Here is a 19,788-nt window from a genome sequence, read left to right as displayed (position 1 = left end):
GAATAGCCTTCAACTGGGATTTTTCTAATATTTTTCTCATGATTATGGGGATTTTGGGTTATTGGGAGGAAGACCCCAAAAGTGCCACTCTTACTGCATCGCATCATGGACATGCACATATTAAGCTAAAACTGAGCTAATAGTCCCATCTCCAACTTCACCTAGTAAATAGGACTCATTCCAACCTTCCCTGATTGCTTCTGACCAGCTTCCCATCACAACAGAGAGAAACCCGGTTCCCACCAACCACCATGCATTTACTCATTATTCAATCCCAGTGTGCATATACACCTGCTGTGAGAATTGTTAACCTGTATCCCCAGGGGGAGTTACTTCACCGACTCCAGTGCTTATATAGTATTCCTCTTGTCATTAATCTAACAGTTTCCACTTCTTCCCAAAGTTACTTAGGTAGCAGTCCCTTCGCCCTTCACCTCACACTCTTTAGTAAAATATGCCACGTGTTTGCAATCAAGTCCACTCATTTTTCTATGAGATTATCATTTTGACAGATCCTTAGTGCCATGTATCTGCTACTATAATATCATACAAAATAGTCTCACCACTCTAAATATTCCTATTTCACCTATTTAATCAACTCCAAGCCTCTAGCAACCACTGATCTGTTTTTCGTTGTATTTTATTTTATTACTTTTTAGTTTCAAACATGAGAACTTGAAGGCTTAATCTTGCTTTATAACCGATATTTAAAATATGAAAATATTAATAAAGGGATCCCTGGTGGCTCAGAGGTTAGCGCCTGCCTTTGGCCAGGGGCATAATCCTGGAGTCCAGGGATCGAGTCCCGCGTTGGGCTCCTTGCGTGGAGCCTGCTTCTCACTCTGCCTGTGTCTCTTCCTCTCTCTCTCTCCTCTCTTTGTCTCTCATGAATAAATAAATAAAATCTTTAAAAAAAAGAAAATATTAATAAAATTATGCCTTTTCATTTGCTTCTGTAGATACTTATATCAAAGTAGGGAACATACAGCAAACCTGATACAGTGTTTTGGGCTTTTTCTTTTAAATCTGATTGAGTTCTACATAGTGAATCCTTAATAAACAACTTATGACAATAGCACTCTGAGGACTATATAATTCGCATTTCCAGAGTCTGATAACTTTTGTCTCTTTCCAAGATATCCTAAAGCTATACTGGGATTTTGATAAAGATTGTTGAATCTTTAGATAAAGTTAGAAATAATTGGCATTTTAATAAAATAAAATACATTGAAGGAGTTTGCACCTAGGGATTAGGATTTTAATAATATTCACTAATGAAATATGTTAACATGCCAATTGTGTTTCTTATATAGTGTTGTGTTCTATATTACATGCTTAAAATAATTCCTGTGAATTAATTAATTTCATTAGGTTATCCTATCCTTATATGTTCTTGATACAATTTGCTTAAAGCAAAAAAAAAAAAAAAGTTTTCGTTTACACCTTTGGTCCACTAGCATTAAAGTCAATGATCTCATTAGAATAGATTTTTTAAAATCTATTCATGAGAGACAGAGAGAGCGAGGCAGAGACATAGGCAGAGGGAGAAGCAGGCTTCCTCTGTGGAGCCTGATGTGGGACTCGATCCCAGTACCCTGGGATCACTGACCTGAGCCGAAGGCAGACACTCAACCATTGAGCTACCCATGCTTCCCTAGAATGGATTTTGATGTCAACTAATTTCAATAAGTCCACATGCAAGGTTCTTTCATGCTAATCTCACTGACAGCTCACAATAAATGAGAGAGCTTAACTTAGGTTAAGAGTCCAACATTCTTTGAGTCTTAAATCTCTAATAGATTCTACTTGTTTCTATATTTACCACTCACCCCACTTAAACTAATTAAGAAAGGTAGACAATAGGAGTGTGGGTAGTGCAGTTGATTGAGTGTTGGAATCTTGGTTTGGGCTCAGGTCATGATCTCAGGGTCATGAGGTTAAGCCCCATGTCTGGCTCCACAATCAGAGCGTAACCTGCTTGAGATGCTTCTACCTCTCCCCCTCTCATTCAAGCTTGCTCTCTTTCTCTCTAAAATAAATAAATAAATCTTTAAAAAAGAATGTAGACAATAGCTCCAAATTTGCCAATCTAAAATCTTTTCCTTGATTTGTGCCTTTCAGAAAAGTCTCAAAGATATCCAATAGTCAATTGCATTCTACTCCTGCTTTTGTTTTTGTTTTTAATTCCAGGAAATAAAACTCCATCTTAATCCTTCTGCTCCACTGGACAGTATCTCCTTATTCCTTTAAACCTCTTCCTTCTCAAAATTAATTTTTAAGGGTCCATGTAAAACATTTAATTTAACAATAGATATTTATTAAAAAGAATCTTGTTTTGCATCTATATATAATTTGTGGGAAAATTTGGGAGAAAATTACTTTCAAAGATCACTTCTTGTTTATTGTAATTTTTAAACATTCAAAACAAATATAGAATATATAAATATTCATATATGTATATATATAGTTGGAGAGATATGTGTGTATATTCATATGTAACCATATGAAAAGTATTTAATTTTTACAAATTAGCATTCTCTTGTAAGTAGCACCCAGTTAAAGAAACTAATTTTTTTTTTTAAGAAACTAAATATTGCTCATATTTGGGATGCCCGTATGGCTCAGCAGTTGACCATCTGCCTTCGGCTCAGGGCATGATCCTGGAGTCCTTGGATCAAGTCCCACATCGGGCTCCCTGCATGGAGCCTACTTCTCCCTCTGCCTGTGTCTCTGCCTCTCTCTGTGTCTCTCATGAATAAATAAATAAAATCTTTAAAAAAAATTGCTTACATTTAAAATGTCCTTTTCAGATCCTTACTATCTCAAAACATAACAGTATCCTTGCTTCTATAATCATAAGTATGTTTTTCTTGTTTTTCACTTTTATATAAATGGAATCACAAAGTATGAACTTTAAGGGAGCAGATGTGTGTGACTACTTTCATTAAACATTAGGAGATTCATTCATGTTGCTGAATGTATCAATAGTTTATTCATCATTGTTGTTGTATAGTACCTTAATGCATAACACAATATATCTTTTGGTAAACATTCAAATATTGTTTTTCATAAATGGTGCTACTCTATGCATACTTGTAGATTTTCAGGGGAATGCAAATGTGCATATATTCTTGCTACTTATATACTAATAAAAGAAACTGAAAAGATGTTTGGCACAGGTTCACTTTAGTAAATATCATCAAAGAATTTTCCAGAATGGTTGTGCAAAATACATATTTTCAACATTGCATCAGAATTCCAGTTTCCCTATATATATGTAGAAACATAGGTCTTTTTGAAAACTCACATTGAAGAATTTTCTCCTTTTTATATTGTGTTGTCTCTTTCCTTCCTATAGATTTTAAATGTGTAGAGGAAAATGTTTAAGATGCTTTGTCTCTATTCCCCAGAATCTATTGTGTCCATGTAAACTTTACTACTTAAACTTTTTTACTACTTAAAAGTTTATCAGTGATGTCAGTTGGGCCTACAATTATTTCTTAACCTTATTAAATATGGATTTGATATCCTTAATAGTTATGACTATTCAAGTTTTCTGTATCTCTTAACATCATTTTGTGTAAATTTTGGTTTTATATGGATTCATCTTTTTATTTAAATTTTCATTGCCATAATATTGTTTCTAATATCTTTCTATCTTTTCAATAGCTAGAGGGCTTACACTTCTCTCTATTTTTATTGCCTACTTTGGGTATTTGTGTCCAATTGCTTTTTCTTTTGTTCAATTATTTAAAGCTTTTTTAATTATGCCTTTTTCCCAAAGAATCAACTTTTTATTATGCTATGTGTAGTTTTCTATTTTACTAATTTATTTTCTTCTGTTTGCTATAAGCATTGATTCATTATCTTAAAAATTAACTTACTACTAAGTTTCTATGTTGCTATAATAGATACCCAGGTCATTGATATTGTAAATTTTTTTTCTAAAATGTGTTTAACACTACACAATTTCTTTATAAACATGACTTAAGGTGCACTAGATATATTTTGTATCATTGTATTTTTATTATCATTCAGTTATAGTTTTTTTATTTTTATTTTTTCTTTATCTCATAGATTATTTAGAAAAAAACATTCAACTTTGTTGTCTCTATCCTCCATTTTTTGTTGTTGTTGAAACATGAACTATCATTATATTGGTGCTTTTTCAAAAACAATATTATTTACAGTTTTTTTCTGATCTTTTTAAAAATTTCTATTTGTTTATTATTTTTAAGTTTTCAATAACTTTACTATAAGATGTCTATAGAATTTATTGTTTCTTTGCCTTGATTTCTTACATCAGTTTTGCAAAATTTTGACTTGTACAACTTTAAATTATAGTTGCAGAAGAAACCACAATTGACTAATTTCATAAAGAGGATGAAAAGTTTCTGGATGGATATACAGAGTATATACTTTTGGTCTCTACCATGTCTTGAACTTATGCTTTTCTTTCTGTATTTTCATCCTTTTATTTTCTATCCTGTTTCAATCTGAAGGTTATTTTTCTTATTTACTTGCTGGCTAACATCTCCTGTTTTTTTTTACATTGTCCAATCAGCTGTCTAAACTATCAATTAAGATGTTACTTAAATTGTTGTATTTTGGGGATGCCTGGGTGGCTCAATGGTGGAGGATCTGCCTTTGGCTCAGGTTCTGATCCCGGGGTCCTGGGATCGAGTTCCGCATCAGGCTCCCTGCAAGGAGTCGGCTCCTCTCTCTGCCTGTGTCTCTGTCTCTCTCTCTGTGTTTCTCATGAGTAAATAAAAAAAAAATCTTTAAAAAATAATTGTATTTTTGTGGTTCTTAGATATACATTTGAAGTTTTAGATAATATGCACTCCTCTGATATGGTCACCCATTTTGTCAGCTAATTTAGTGACAAATTAATCACAGATTTTTTAAAAGTTCATTTCTTATAAGTTCAGGGTGTGGCTATTCTGTAGTATCTTCTCATTGTTATCATTTTTTATTTTTAAAGACTTTTTGCATTAGATTTTATCTTTTTACATTCCTGGAGTTGAAATTTCTTTCTTGGTGCATGATGGAGCTGCTCTTGCCCTGGATGCCACATCAGCAAACTGAACTTTCATCTTTTTCTCAATGCTCTACATGACTAGAAAAGTAGTGTATCCAGTCATTGAATCCCCCGACACCAAGCCAGCTCTGTGTTTCATATTTTTCATTGTTTTTTGATCTTTCCAAATAAGGTCGGATATGCATCCCCAGCCAATCATACATCGTCTCCATGCTGCTGCTTTTAATATTCTAATACTCTCTCTTGCCCAAAGTCTCTTGGATGGAAAAGTGCACCACTGCTTATGAGGCACTGCAAAGAATGTCTGGATTGTTGTTCATTCAGTAAAGGATGTCAAGCTCACTATTAAATTGTCGTATTTTTGTCATTTGATGACTATCTTTGTGAATGAAATATTGTGTGGATGATTTAAGAAATGGAAAGGTCTATAAATGACTTAACTTTTGCTTGTAGCAGCCTGTTAAGATGAGGAGAGATATTCATACCCCAACCTGAACTTGAGAATAGAGTGCTGGCTATCTTTAAGAAAGCTTCCCAGTGAGAACTTAAAGCCTGAGAGAATCTGTTCTTCAGTGTTTGTCTCCTGTAAAAGTTCTGCTTTAAATCCAGGATCTCTCCATCTCGGATTTCTTCTCAGCTTGTCATTCTCTAAGCATCAACTTTAGATTCAGTAAGTAGTAGATTTAAAGAAAAAGTAGTTGAAACAAAGCAAAACAAAACAATTATTCTCTTAGACCTCTTAGACCTTTATTAGTATTCTCTTTATTCTATTAAACCTCTGCCTTTGGCTCAGGTCATGATCCCAGGGTCCTGGGATTGAGCCCTGCATGGGGCTCCCTGCTCAGGGAGCAGGGAGGCAGCTTCTCCTCCTCCCTGCTTGTACTATCTCTTGCTATCTCTTTCACTATCTCTCTCTCTTTCAAATAAAAAAAAAAATCTTTAAAGAAAAAGTAAAACTCCTTGCTTTCAGAGGCATATTTGCATACAGAGAAACTTTGGTGAATTCAATAAATAAAATATATTAGAAATAATTTACAAGGTTGCAGAATACAAGGTCAATATTTTTAAAACATCAACTACATTCCCACATCTGAGTAACAATCAGAAAATGAAAGTTAAAAAATAATTTATAAGACATCAGCTCCAGCTCTGACATTAACCTGGGCTGAAGAACAATTTTTCTTGGATGCATTTGAAAGGTGACAGAAGATGTCACTTCAAAATATGACTCTTTGGCATAAGGGTTGTTTGAACTGATTATTTTGAGAAACTGCAAGCACAGGAGAAGCTCTAAAAACATACCCTTTTGTAAGGGAAATCTACCTTTATATAAGGCAATTTATATTAGATAGGGGCCTGTACCAGGAAGAGAGCTTTCACCAGAGATAAACTGCTCACCTGAGACACTGCAGAGCTTGACAGGGCAAACTTTGTTTACCAAACATTTCCTCCCCTCAACTTCTAGTGACTTTGCCTTCCTCCTGACCCACTCCCACCCCCATCAATTTTCTTTTGTCTTTACCTTAAATTGGTATTTAAGGTAGTGGCTTGGACCACATCAAGGAAATACTGGGTTTCCCTGGGTCTCTCCTATACAAATATGACTAACAAAGTTAATAAGCATCTGTATGTTTTTCTCTTGTTAATGTCTTTTTTATTATAGGGGGATTTCAGTCAAGAACTCAGAAAGGTAGAGGGAAAATTATTTTCATACTCAGACTTTATTGACTGCTTTTATTTTTATCTTGACTATCTAGAATTAATTCCCATTTCTTTGTATGTCTAATGATTTTTCTACTGGATATTGTGTTGATATTCTCCTAAGGTCTCTAAGTTCCTCATGTTCCTTGAAAGAGGTTTGATTCTTGGTTTAGCAGACAATTAAATTATTAGTTTATCATCTGAACCTTAATAGGCTTGGTTTCATGCCATTTAGTCTGGGTGTGTGGAAATTCCAATGTGTTTGGCATGTTCCTTCAACTAGGCACTACTCAAACTCCAAACTCTATTTCCCTGGTTACAAGTAGGTTTGTAGATTTTACTCCATGTTGTGGTTTTTGCTTTTAAGATTCTGGCTTTTGCCTTGTTCTTGCTGGACGTTAATGGAATGTTAAAAAAAAATCTGTCTATTCTGGATGAGTCAGAACAAGTGTGCCTAGTTCTTCCTCTAAGAATGCTTGATCTCTGTTTTCTTATGATTCTCAACTCCACAGTAGCTGCTGTTTGGAAAGCCTCACTTTGGAAAGCTTCAGCTTTGAACTTATAATGGCCCAGTAATGAACTTCTGAGGCTGCCACTCGACTCAGCTTCATTATTTGATGGCTATTTCAGCTTTCTTTGGTTCTAATTTCTTCATCCTCAGCTCCCAGTAATCTCATAAAATGCAGACTAGCTGTCTATTACAGTCAGAAATTGCTCCAAAGGACAGAGTTGAGTGATTATAGAACAGTTTTTTCCTTCCTTCCCTCCTTCTTTCCTTCCTTGTTTTCCTTTCTTTCTTCTGTCCTATTTTCATAAGAAGTTTAATGTAACTCCTTAAGCATAAAACAGCATAATTCCTAAAATTTATTAACATTAAATAAATTAATGTGGATTAACTAAATAAAACACCTTGTTAAATTTCATTGCATCATTTTCAATTAATAATTAGAATTCATAGAAAATTATTTTAAAACATTAATGTGAGTTGCATTTTTTATGAAAAAAATTTACAGATGAAACAGAATGAGATAATCCTTTAGGTCAGTGATACTTTCAATAAAAGATGCAGACAAACTTAATTGAATTCTGTTTTATTGATGGGGAGTTGTGTTGACTTCACTTGGAGATTGGGTTTTTAGATATCTTAGGGAAACAAAGACAAAGGAAGATTCAATCCAACAATGAACAAAGCATATTGTGACAAAAAGTCTGGGTAAATCAGCTCAGATTAGATAGATTTCTGAACAGTACTAGCAGTTTGGACTCCATTTGCAAACTTGTAAAGAACCTTTACAAGATATTAAATAATAAAGTAAAAATATAGAGAATACCACTTAAGATTATTCTTTCATTAGGGATTGAATGTGAAAAACCATATTGTTTGAGATTAAAAAATAATATGCATTTTCTGCAGAAATTATAAAATTAGTAGGGAGAAAGCTGTCCCATTGCTGTCACCCACACAGGGATAGCCATGGTTAAAATATTGGCATTTATTAACTTTAAATATTTTCTAATTTTCCAGCAGAGAATTTTCATAATCTTTGAAAAAGTCCATCTAGCAATCAAGTATATTTTTTTGATCACGTTAACTTTTATTTTTTTATTTTTTAATTTTTTTTACATTAACTTTTAAAATCATTTAATAACTACAGCAAATGTCCTTATAGTGTTAGCATTGCATTCAGTCAGTACAATTACATACAATAAACATAATTAAAAGAAGTACACCCTAAAGACTAGTACAGTGCTTAGTTGAAGACTTTCAGTTCAGTCCATTTTAAAATGTCTACATCTGAAGGGCTATATTTAGCTGAGTGAAAAACCCATATACCCATCTGGTCTTTGATCTCTTCATGACTTGAAGCATTTGCCAAATGGTTCTTAAATATACATACAATATACTTTTTGTAGAAAACACATATTAGAAGGATCAAACCCAGAAAAGTTGCAAGAGGAACAGTACAGAGCAACACTAGCTACTTTATTTATAGCTGTGAACAATGTAAAAAACTAGAAAGGAAGGAAATAGGGTATGAAACTTCTTTGCTGGGGGATGGAATGTCGGGGAATGAGAAGGAATGTGGCAGAAACAGATAACAGCCTAGTCATTTCAAACAGTTGGAAGGGAATTACCAAGAATAGAATACATTTCAAATGTAAGTTTCACAATTATTTAAGTATCCAGGTCTAGGAAGGCTGAGAGTTTTTTCATATAATGAAATAATTCATTTTCAAGATATTTGCTTTTGCTAAACATTCTCAACCTGCTCTTTAGTATTTTTTATAGTGTGGTAGCTAAAGGCAATGAAAATAAGATCTTCCCCACATATGTTCAGCTGTTATTAAATAATTATTTAAAATGTGTAGGAATGCTTCTTTTTATAAAAAAAAAAAAAATGTATATATGATAGTCACACAGAGAGAGAGAGGCAGAGACACAGGCAGAGGGAGAAGCACCGGGAGCCCGACGTGGGATTCAATCCCGGGTCTCCAGGATCATGCCTTGGGCCAGAGGCAGGCGCTAAACCGCTGCACCACCCAGGGATCCCGATAGGAATGCTTCTTAAAAATTTCTAAAGTAGAATTCTTTCTGTGTAAGAAGAATACATTGCTCTCTTTGTGAGAAGAAAAAGGATACGCAATAAAAGTCAATTACTTTTTTATTAAAAAAAGTAATACAAGTCAAACAACTAAATTACTAAACAACTAACCTACTGGATTAGAAAATAGATATTCTTATCTTCTTAGACAAATAGTCCTCGACATTCACCAAGTGATGAAGTAGTAGAGACCCAGGCACCCAGGGCAAGCCTGCTCCAAAATGGATCTCAGTGGCATATGGATTATTTTTGATTGGAACTACTTGGGAACAGCCAGTGCAAGGACACTCAGACCCTCCTTTGTCTCCCTGAAAGCAGAAAACCAATCTCCCATATGAAAGGTACCCTGCTTGTACTAAGAAGTAAAAAGACATTCTTATTGCCAGAGATAGGTTGAGAAAACTGTAGGCTGTAGGAAAAAAAAAAAAAAAAAAAAAAAAACGAAAACCTTGTTACTTTTTACTAATCATTTCTTGAGCCTGGATTCCACTTAGAATTGTTCACTAATTAAATTCTTTTTTTTTTTTTAATTTTTATTTATTTATGATAGTCACACAGAGAGAGAGAGAGGCAGAAACACAGGCAGAGGGAGAAGCAGGCTCCATGCACCAGGAGCCCGATGTGGGATTCGATCCCGGGTCTCCAGGATCACGCCCTGGGCCAAAGGCAGGCACCAAACCGCTGCGCCACCCGGGGATCCCCTTGTTCACTAATTGAAACTCCCAAACACTTGTTTCTCTTACCCTATAAATTCCTCACAAATTGGTTGTCTCTTTGTCTAAAATGTATAAACCTGCCTGTCTTGGTCATTTTTTTGAGGTTTTAATTTCATTATTGGACCTCTGTGAGCACATAACAAAACTTTTTTTTCTTCTGTTTTCTCATGTATATTTAATTATAAGTCCAGTTGGAAGATCTTGAAGGATAAATAATTTTTCCTTCCTGATATCTTCAGTTTGGAAAATATAATCCAAACCAACCAAAAATCAGTTAATTCCAATTCATAAAAAAATATATTTTTTTAAAGAAGGAATATAAGGAAGTGTTAAGCAAGGGTGTAGTAGTTCTTTGTTTAAATGAATGTCTTCATTAGCCACTCAAACATTTCACAGAGAAGTGTTTCCTAAGACCAATCATCTACATGCTATAGGAATGAATGCTTAAAAGCAAAACTGAAAACAAACAAAACAAAGTACAAAAAAACATGCAAATAAGAAACAACATCACAGGACAGATTCCTTGTGTCTAAAAGTAGGTTATGTTTCTTTTCCTTTTTTTATTTTTTTTAAGATTTTATTTATTTATTCATGAGAGACACAGAGAGAGAGGCAGAGACACAGGAGAGGGAGAAGCAGGCTCCATGCAGGGAGCCCGATGTGGTTCTCCTGGTCTCCAGGATCACACTCTGGGCTGAAGGCATCGCTTAACCACTGAGCCACCCAGGCTGCCTGGCTATGTTTCTATTTTAAAGAAAATATCATTTATTTCCATTTCTATGGGTATGCAGGGTTTAATTTACTCCCACTGTTATCACTAATCTTTTAGTACTACTAAAAGTAGATTTATCTACCAAATCTCAGGAAGTTTTGTTGCTTGCATGCTCCTCTATCTGGGTATCTAATATTGACTCTTCACATACAAACATGGAAGGTCCCAGAAGGCATCTATACATCATTAATCATGCTCTAATAATAGAGCTGAGTCCAACATCTTGCTTTGTCGATGTTTTTGTTTAACTCAACCACAATGTAAAGATAACTTTCTTGGAAAGAATCCATTTGGACCATTAATATTTAAAATAATAGTAGCTCTCCCTGTGGACCAATGAGAGCATATTACAAAAGTCATATAGACTAACTGAGCAGAAGTGACTTACAAATAAGTCTTGTCACATGACTGAAGTATTAAGCGATTGGAAAATTCTGGGACTGAAAACCAATTTGGACTAGAACACTAATCAATACCTTCTAGTCTACTGCTCCATTTATAATGGGGGTTGACAAATTATAGCTCACAGGCCAAACTGGGCATCACTGTTTCTCTAAATATAATTTCTTTGGAACATGTCTACACCCATCATTTACATATTGTCTATGGCTTATTTTGCACAGTAACAGAGCTAAGTGGTTATAACAGAGACCATATGACCCACAAAGCTTAAAATATTTATTTTTCTGGCCTTTGATAGAAAAAAACAATTGCCAGTCTCTGACATGATATTACCATCTCACAAACGAGATGATTAAAGTCTCATGGAGTCCACAAATGTATTTTGTTTGGCTGAATAATTCTGTTACAATTTTTGTTTTTATTTTTATTGTCACCATTCTCTGTATTTCTTTGATAGGGCATCCATTCTTTGAGTCCCCATGGTCGCTCATCCTTTCTCTTGTCTCATACATGCTTGCCTCTCCCATTTGCCCACCACTTTAGTCACTTGCCTTAATTCTCTAGCTCATGAAGGAATTTCAATGGAAAAATCGTGATGTAAAAAAATAAGTGTATCAGTATATAATCAGTATATAATTAATATATTTATATTAATTAATAAGTATATATGACATGTTCACATATAGGACTTAACAAGTAAACATGTGCCATTTAAGAAATGAAACCTAGATGAAAAGCCGTATTGATGGAACTTCAAATTATAGTTTAGGCACTGATCAATGAAGACTGAGTGTAATTTGGTTTAGCTAATGCTATATTGGCTATATTTACTATTGGCTGCAATTACTATATTTCATGTTCATCAGATATTATCTAAATATCAATTCTTTTTTACTTCCTACATCTGTTTATACCAGCCAGGACAGCAGCAATAGCAGATAAATCCATTGCGAGATAGCTCTATGCCTACTGCCAAGATATGATTTCACTATTGATGTTCTCTCATGCTGGCTAGAAGAGAATGCATCATATCAAATGGTTAGTCTGACAAAAGAAAATACAAACAATAGCCAATATAATGGTAGCCTTGAAGTTCCAAAGAAATAAGATATCCAAAGTCGTGGACCATATGTCTGCAAGATGCATTATTATCAAAAGACAACAACATCAATTGTGACATTATGTTCTATTGTAATTTATGGCACTTTATTTATAATAATATATACTCATATACTCTGAAACAATCTTTTCATCTGTCTCTCATGAGGGTGCATCTGCTATTACATAATATATAATCAATATAATGTGACATTATATAACTTAACATAATATCATATGATGTATTATATGATATGTTTATACTATAAAAGTAGTATCTCATGTTACTAGGATTATTCTTATGTCCACAAAGTAAACCAAACTTTTGAAAATTAAGAAAAAAATAGAAGTTCTCAACAGGGAAATAGAAAACATAAAACCAAAGTAAATGGATGTCTTATATCTGAAAAATATAATAGCTTAAATAAGATAAATCACTGGATGTGCTAAAATAGCAGAATGGATGTCATAGAAAAATGAATAAATGAATTTGAATATGGATTTACAAAAATAATCTGATATGAAAAACAAAGATAATAGAAAAAAAATAGCCTCAAGGACTGATGGGCAATGTCAGAAGTCTGGCATTCCTGTGAATGGAGTCCAAAAATGGAGAAAGGAACAGACAGGTGCAGGAAAAAAAAAAAAAAAAAAAAAAAAGAATAGTGTCTTAAAACTTCTCAAATTAGAAAAAGCTATAAATTTACAGATTCAAGATGCATAGAAAAAAAAAGGAATAAAATTAAAGATCGCCACATTCAAACACATGATAATCAAACTAGTAAAAACCAAAGATGAAGAAAAAAAACAAACAATTCCCCCACCCCTAAAAAAAACCCTTGAAGCATCCAGAGAAGAACAACACATGACATGGAAGTGAATGCTGAATCAGTATCCGCTGGTAGGTTTTTTTCAAACATTGTGTCACATCTTGGTAACCCACAAGTGAATAAAATTTAATTTCAAGTCTGAGTTATTCACTCTTTTAGGGATTTGCCATTTTAGGATCTATGTGCAGCAGACACCAAGACTAAATGAGATGTGTAAGAGGTCTACTGGGGGAAGGTCCATGGAGGGAAAGAAGGAGGGGCAGGAGATAAATGGAACCCTTAGACCAGATGCAGAGATGACATCTATGAAAAGAAGCAGAGTTGGTGAAGATGGAGTAGAAGGGCTTCAAACTGCTCTCAGTTCTGTAATGCTTGGCCAGGCTGATGGGGTATTCCTGTGCAAACATCACCTGATGCATTGTTCCACTTGAGGCAGAAATGGTTTGGCTCTGGGACTTCCACCATGCTCAGTTGCTGATGGGGAGTGGCCCTGGGGCCATGTGGCCCTGGGGCTATTGCAGATCTGAAGATGGAGCAGTGGGTAGCTACTGATACAGAAGTATTTGGCTCTTATCTCACAGAGTCAAAGAATGAATTTTATTAAAGAATGAAGTTTATTAAATACACAGAGAAAGCTCTCAGGAGTGAGAGGGGTCCCCACAGGGTTGCCACTGAGGGCTTGTAGGGTTGGTCTTTTATTGAGAGCCTAATCAGAGAATCTAAATCCTTTTTTAACATATCCATCAATATCACCATTGAGTAGGGACTAGTGATAGCATTGTCAATGGCTTACTTCCATTCTAGAGTCTAATGATTTTGTTGGTTACCTTAGGGTAGGGTGGTCTGGCTTGTTCCCTTATCTCTGCTTTCCTTACACCTCAGCATTTTGGGGATTTTTGTGAGCCTACTTCTGTGGCCCTCTACCTATTCTTGCCTAGCCCTAACTCCCTACCAACTCTTTCCCCTACAGTGGCTTTCTTGGAAGGAGATTTGTGCAGCATGACTCCATAGTCACCACAATGGATTTCTTTCAAATTCATGCTTCTTGTTGACAAATATTGACAAACTATCATATGCTACACATCAATCATCAAATTGTGTCTTCATTGATATCTGAGCTTTTAGGCTTCTCCATCATAAAATTGTAGATAGAGGGAAAAGCCAAAGGAGTAGCAGATGGGTATCAATGAGAACAAAATGGAGTATTTTTACTTTCTTTACTTACTTGCATTTACTTTATTCAAATATTTATTCATTTATTGTTCTTTGTCTGCCTTTTATTATAAAATATAAGCACCATGAGGGCAAAGAGTGTGTCTTTTGGTCACTGTTGTATCTCAGTATATAAAATGTAGCCTGGATCATATGAAGGACATTACTATTTTACTATTTATCAAGGGAATAGGTGACTAAATAAACAAAAACCCGAAATAAAGTTTCTGGGAGGCATCTTAAAATCCAGAATGTAGTAGGATTAAAACTATGTTTGATTTGGTGTTCCTGAACTCTTACTTCTGGAGGAGCAATAGTGTATGATAGCAAGGAATACTAACTTTTATAAGTTATTATTTTAGGAATCAAGTAGAGATTGAGAGGTCCACAACTGATCCAAAGTTGGAGGAATCCTCCAAACTGCTTACCATTTCTCCAAATACAAACCATGAGCAGGTTACTCTTGACTGAGGATGATGATAGAAGCTAGAGAAGAGGACCCAGACTCCATGGATAGGCTTGGCCCAGACTTTAGGTGAGCTTTAACCACTAACATTTTAGTCACCCTGGTGCAACACACATGTTCTACTTGAAAAACTCGTGTTATACCTTCTCCAAACCGTTTATTGCCTTACATCAAGGAGACCCTTTGGGTCACTTTTTTCAGGCATACTTTAAAGAGAGTTAGGAGAAGTTCAAGGAGTTCCTTCTCTACCAATTCAGACTCTTCAAAGTTACTGAGAATAGAAAGAACCTAAACTCAAAGGTAACATATTGTCAATTTAATGTAGTTTTCCGCTAGTCTGAGAATAACAGTGGTGGCTAAGGCAACCCTTCTTAGGAAGCTGAACAATCTCTGGTCTAGCTCCTCAGCCTCACTACTTCTTCCCCACATTCCCTAGGCTAGTATCTGGTTTCTCTATTCCTGAAGCTAGCCACAGAGCACCTTTTGCTGACTTAGACCACTGAGTTTGAAACAAGCCAGAGGGGATCCCTGGGTGGCGCAGCGGTTTGGCGCCTGCCTTTGGCCCAGGGCGTGATCCTGGAGACCCGGGATCGAATCCCACGTCAGGCTCCCGGTGCATGGAGCCTGCTTCTCCCTCTGCCTATGTCTCTGCCTCTCTCTCTCTCTGTGTGACTATCATAAATAAATAAAAATTTAAAAAAAAAAAAAAAAAAAAAAAAAAAAGAAACAAGCCAGAGGCACTTAGGGAATTCAGTGACCCCAGAAACTTCTGCTATAGAAGTTAAGTTAAGCTACATGCTTAAGTTTGCCCAGGACAGTTCCAGCTTATATCTACTGTTCTGGAGTTACTTATTAATAGTTTCCCCAAAAGAATATCAAAAGTAATCAGTTCAAATGATAAATTATGCAGATCTCTAAAGATAAGTCATGCCTAATGCTTGTCTGCATCTGGAGGAGGAATTCAGATAGTGGAGTAGTACAATGAATTCTTTTAAAAGATACCCTGGTTAGCATTATAAATTTTTATATTGGATATTGATAAATAGCCTTAAAAGGAATTAAATATTATTAAATTATAAATGTGCTTTATAAAATGTATAATTTAATCAATATTTCAATTCTGGTCTTCTAATACAAAGAGTATACTAGGAAATGGGTTAAACATTATAATGATCATTTGCTAAGTAAAGTAGCCCTCTTCCCTTTTTACACACACAGTTACAGTGCTATGGAATTTTTTTAATATTTTAATGTGTTGATTTTATGTGAAAAAGTGATGCTACAGAGGCATTTAGGGCCATGTGTTTTTAAAATTCATTGCTAAATATAACTGACTTTATCTGGAAAGCCGTAATTTCTCACCTCTTCTGTCTGGGTTCTGGTTCATTGATTATTGTTTAGGGGCAGCTGAATGCAGTTTTAGATAAGAGCATGTCTATAAACACAGGTGTTCAAGGCTAACAAATCTCTAGACAAGCAAACACTTGACCTTGATCTCAATAGATAACTAATCTGATCAACTGAGATAACTGCTCCAGCTGGATTAATCATACTACTTTGCATCTATGAAGGGCTTTTCTTCAAAGTTCAAAGCTCCAGTTAGCATGGCAAATCATGCTTGGAATTTGGGAACTACAAACACACATACACATATGCACACACATACACATATAACTTTCGCTTCTCTGCAAAGAGACTTAGCTATAGGACTTTAATTAAATTAAATACATCTAGTATCTGCCAGTAGGAAAATAAAACTAAAATTTTTAGCACTTTGAAAGCATTCATGTTAGTAATCATAAGTAATCTCAGGGCACCCTGTGGTACTTAATAACCAGTAAGTGGGCTTAGAAAACACAGTAAATAAACCCTTAAATTAATATGGGAATTTTACTTTTTCAAAACCCTTTTGAACACACTATTTCATTTCATTCATAAAATTCCCTCATGATAATTTGTGGGGCTGTTATCATTTCCATTTTACAGAGAAATCCAAAGAAAATTTTCTTACATTTTATACAGTGTTCTGAAATTAATAAAGTAATTTCGTATATATCATTTCCATGATTTTCACAGTTGGCTAGATTGGAAACTTTTCTGTAAATACTCTTACTTGGAGTCTCATTACGAGTAATCTGAAAGCAGAGGTGCTGAAGTACAGGGTGAAGAGGTATTTATCCAAACCTCATCTTCTGGGACTGCACCCCACCCCCCGCCCCCATCTCAGCACAAACCTCCTGAAGCATCTCCATGGAATACCCAGAACAAATATCCTAGTAACATTTTAAAAGAGAGTTTCTTTACATTTTATTAGTTTTGTGAGAGAATCATAAGATTTAAGAAGACAACAACTTAAGAAATGGAAATTTAGTGATGACAATCCTTTTGTTTAAAAGCAGAGTGTTAATATGAAAAAAATAGAGGAACTTGAACCTTGGATTTATGGTTCTCATCAATTATTTTTCACTGTTGAAGAAGTGATAAGCTTGGAGTTCCAAATAATCAGGCTGTTTTATTAATCTGGAGCAGAGCAGATCTCCCTGTTCTGACAGTCTCCATGTCACAATTTGAATATATGACTAGATTGATCAGTATACCACTATCCTGGCTAAGATTTCTAACAGTTGGCTTAGTCCCACTTTAGAGTCTTTCTTTTCTTTTACTACCTGAAATTCCAAATGTTCAGGCCCTGGACTCTATTATATGGTAATTTAATATGTCTTTGGCTATTAAAGAGGAGGCTTGTCCATTGGGGTGAGTCTTGGTTAACAGAGGAGACTCAATCCTTTCTGCAAAGTTCCCAGTAGATCAACCGGCTGCTATTGCCTAGTGTCCTCATCCAATAGCATCCAGAAAGAACAGCTCACTGGCACTACTGGTGGAATCTCCACATATACCCCATGCAGTCTTATTTGTGTGAATTCCTTTTTTTCTTGATCATTTTTTAAAAGCTTTTTATTTATTCATTTGAGAGAGAGAAAAGGCACAAGCAGGGGGAGAAGAAGAGGAAGAAGGAAAAGCAGACTCCCCACTGAGTTGGGCCTAGGAGAAGCAGACTCCTCACTGAGCTGGACCTGACATTGGGCTCAATCCCAGGGCCTGGGATCATGACCTGAGCCAAAGGCAAAAACTTAACCATCTGAGCCACCCAGGTGCCTCCTTGATCCCCTTTCTACAGTTTATATTGAGATAGAAGATTGAAGGAAAAAAAATATCTTCCCACATAAGCATCCAAATTTTGGTCATTACATAAACCACGCTTTTAAATTAGGTTGAAAGAAATAAAATAAAATACAACTTAGGTTGAAGTATGTCTCGTTTATTTTCTGGTCCTATTATGGCCTCTTTCATTAAAAATAAGTGGTTAATTCATGTCTAGCATTTGGGGAATGGTAAAAAGGAGAAAAATGAGGAATTTAATAAGTGAGGTAGCATAAGAATTAATATTTTGAAGTATTATTTTTCCAAATATCTATTTATCATCTACCTACATCTATCTATCTATCTATCTATCTATCTATCTATCTATCTATCTATCTATCATCTATCTATCTCTATCTAATCCATGAAAACAGCTAAGTGAAACATGTAAGATAGACAAGTACTGCATATTTCACTTATATGAGGTATCTAAAAGAGTCAAATTCATGAATTGAAAGACTGAAATGTTAGCCACCAGGAGCTGGGGAAGAAGTTAGGAGTCATAATCAATAGGCATAAAGTTTCAACTAAGTAAGATGAAAAAAGAAGATAAACTACACATGGAGCATTTTTAGAAAGGGGGGAAAAGTGTTGACAAGACCTGAAGACACCCAGAGATCTGGTCTCCAGATGAATAATTATAACTGGTGAATATCTTGAAAAATAAAGTCTTTGACACTGTCCCAGAGGCATACAGCAAATGAATAAATATTTATTCAAGAAAGACTATTATAAGTAGGTGAGGGCAGACAGACTCTGTAGCATTTAAACCACAACATTCTCTGTCCCTAACTCCTTGTTTAACACGATTGAAGCCCCATTCCAGGCAAGTACAGCCAATAAAATGGGGCCACCTCTGCCTCCTGCTCTTCTCAAGGGCTTGTATTTCCACTCAGGAAGGTTGCCAGCATTTCCCATTGCCTACAGCTATGTGTTGCCCAAGCTAAATTCCAGGTGAATGTGACTGAGAGGTTTGATGTCTCCTCATGAACCTCCTTCATAAAATAGAGGCTCTACTTCAGGCACAACATTATGAGACTACTTGGACCCTGATTACTCTGGTCCCAGTCTGTTGAAGAACAAAAGTCCCACACTAAGAAAGGCAAATTGAAAATGCACAGTACTGTATGCATGGATGTCATTCCAAGAGAAGCAGTCTAATGTTCCTATTTCTCTCTCTCTTTTTTTTTAAGATTTTATTTACTTATTTATTATTCATCACAGACACACAGAGAGGCAGAGAGACAGAGGAGAAGCAAGCTCCTTGCAGGGAGCCCGATGTGGGACTCCATACCCGGACCAGGATCACTCCCTGAGCCAAAGGCAGACAGATGCTCAACCACTGAGCCACCAGGCATCCCCCTGTTTCTAGTTCCAGAACTGTGCCTCAGAGATTTTGGCCATAGAAGCATCTCAGAAGAACAGAAAGCTCTGAAGCTCTCCCTGTAGGAAATTATGTAATTTGAAACAGAGTGTAAAGAAATTCAAGCCTAAGGGCACTCTCAAAACTATGGTCATTATGATGGTAAGCAATTAACTGGAGACTATTTGCTTAAGGAAAGCCAAAAGTTAAACTGTTGACCAGTCAGTTTATCAGAGAGAACCATGGAAATAACAAATCAGTTCTAAAATGATCAAAATAGCTGAATAGAGATTTTTTTCAAAGAATATGTATAAATTTAATTAGTACGTGAAATTTGCTCAGCATCATTAGTAATCAAATATTTTGAGATTAAATCATAATGA

The sequence above is a fragment of the Canis lupus genome, chromosome 20 (assembly GCF_048164855.1).
Source record: "Canis lupus baileyi chromosome 20, mCanLup2.hap1, whole genome shotgun sequence".
Lineage (NCBI taxonomy): Eukaryota > Metazoa > Chordata > Mammalia > Carnivora > Canidae > Canis > Canis lupus.
The sequence above is the reverse complement of the archived record's forward strand: the minus strand, read 5'-3'. Positions refer to the sequence as shown.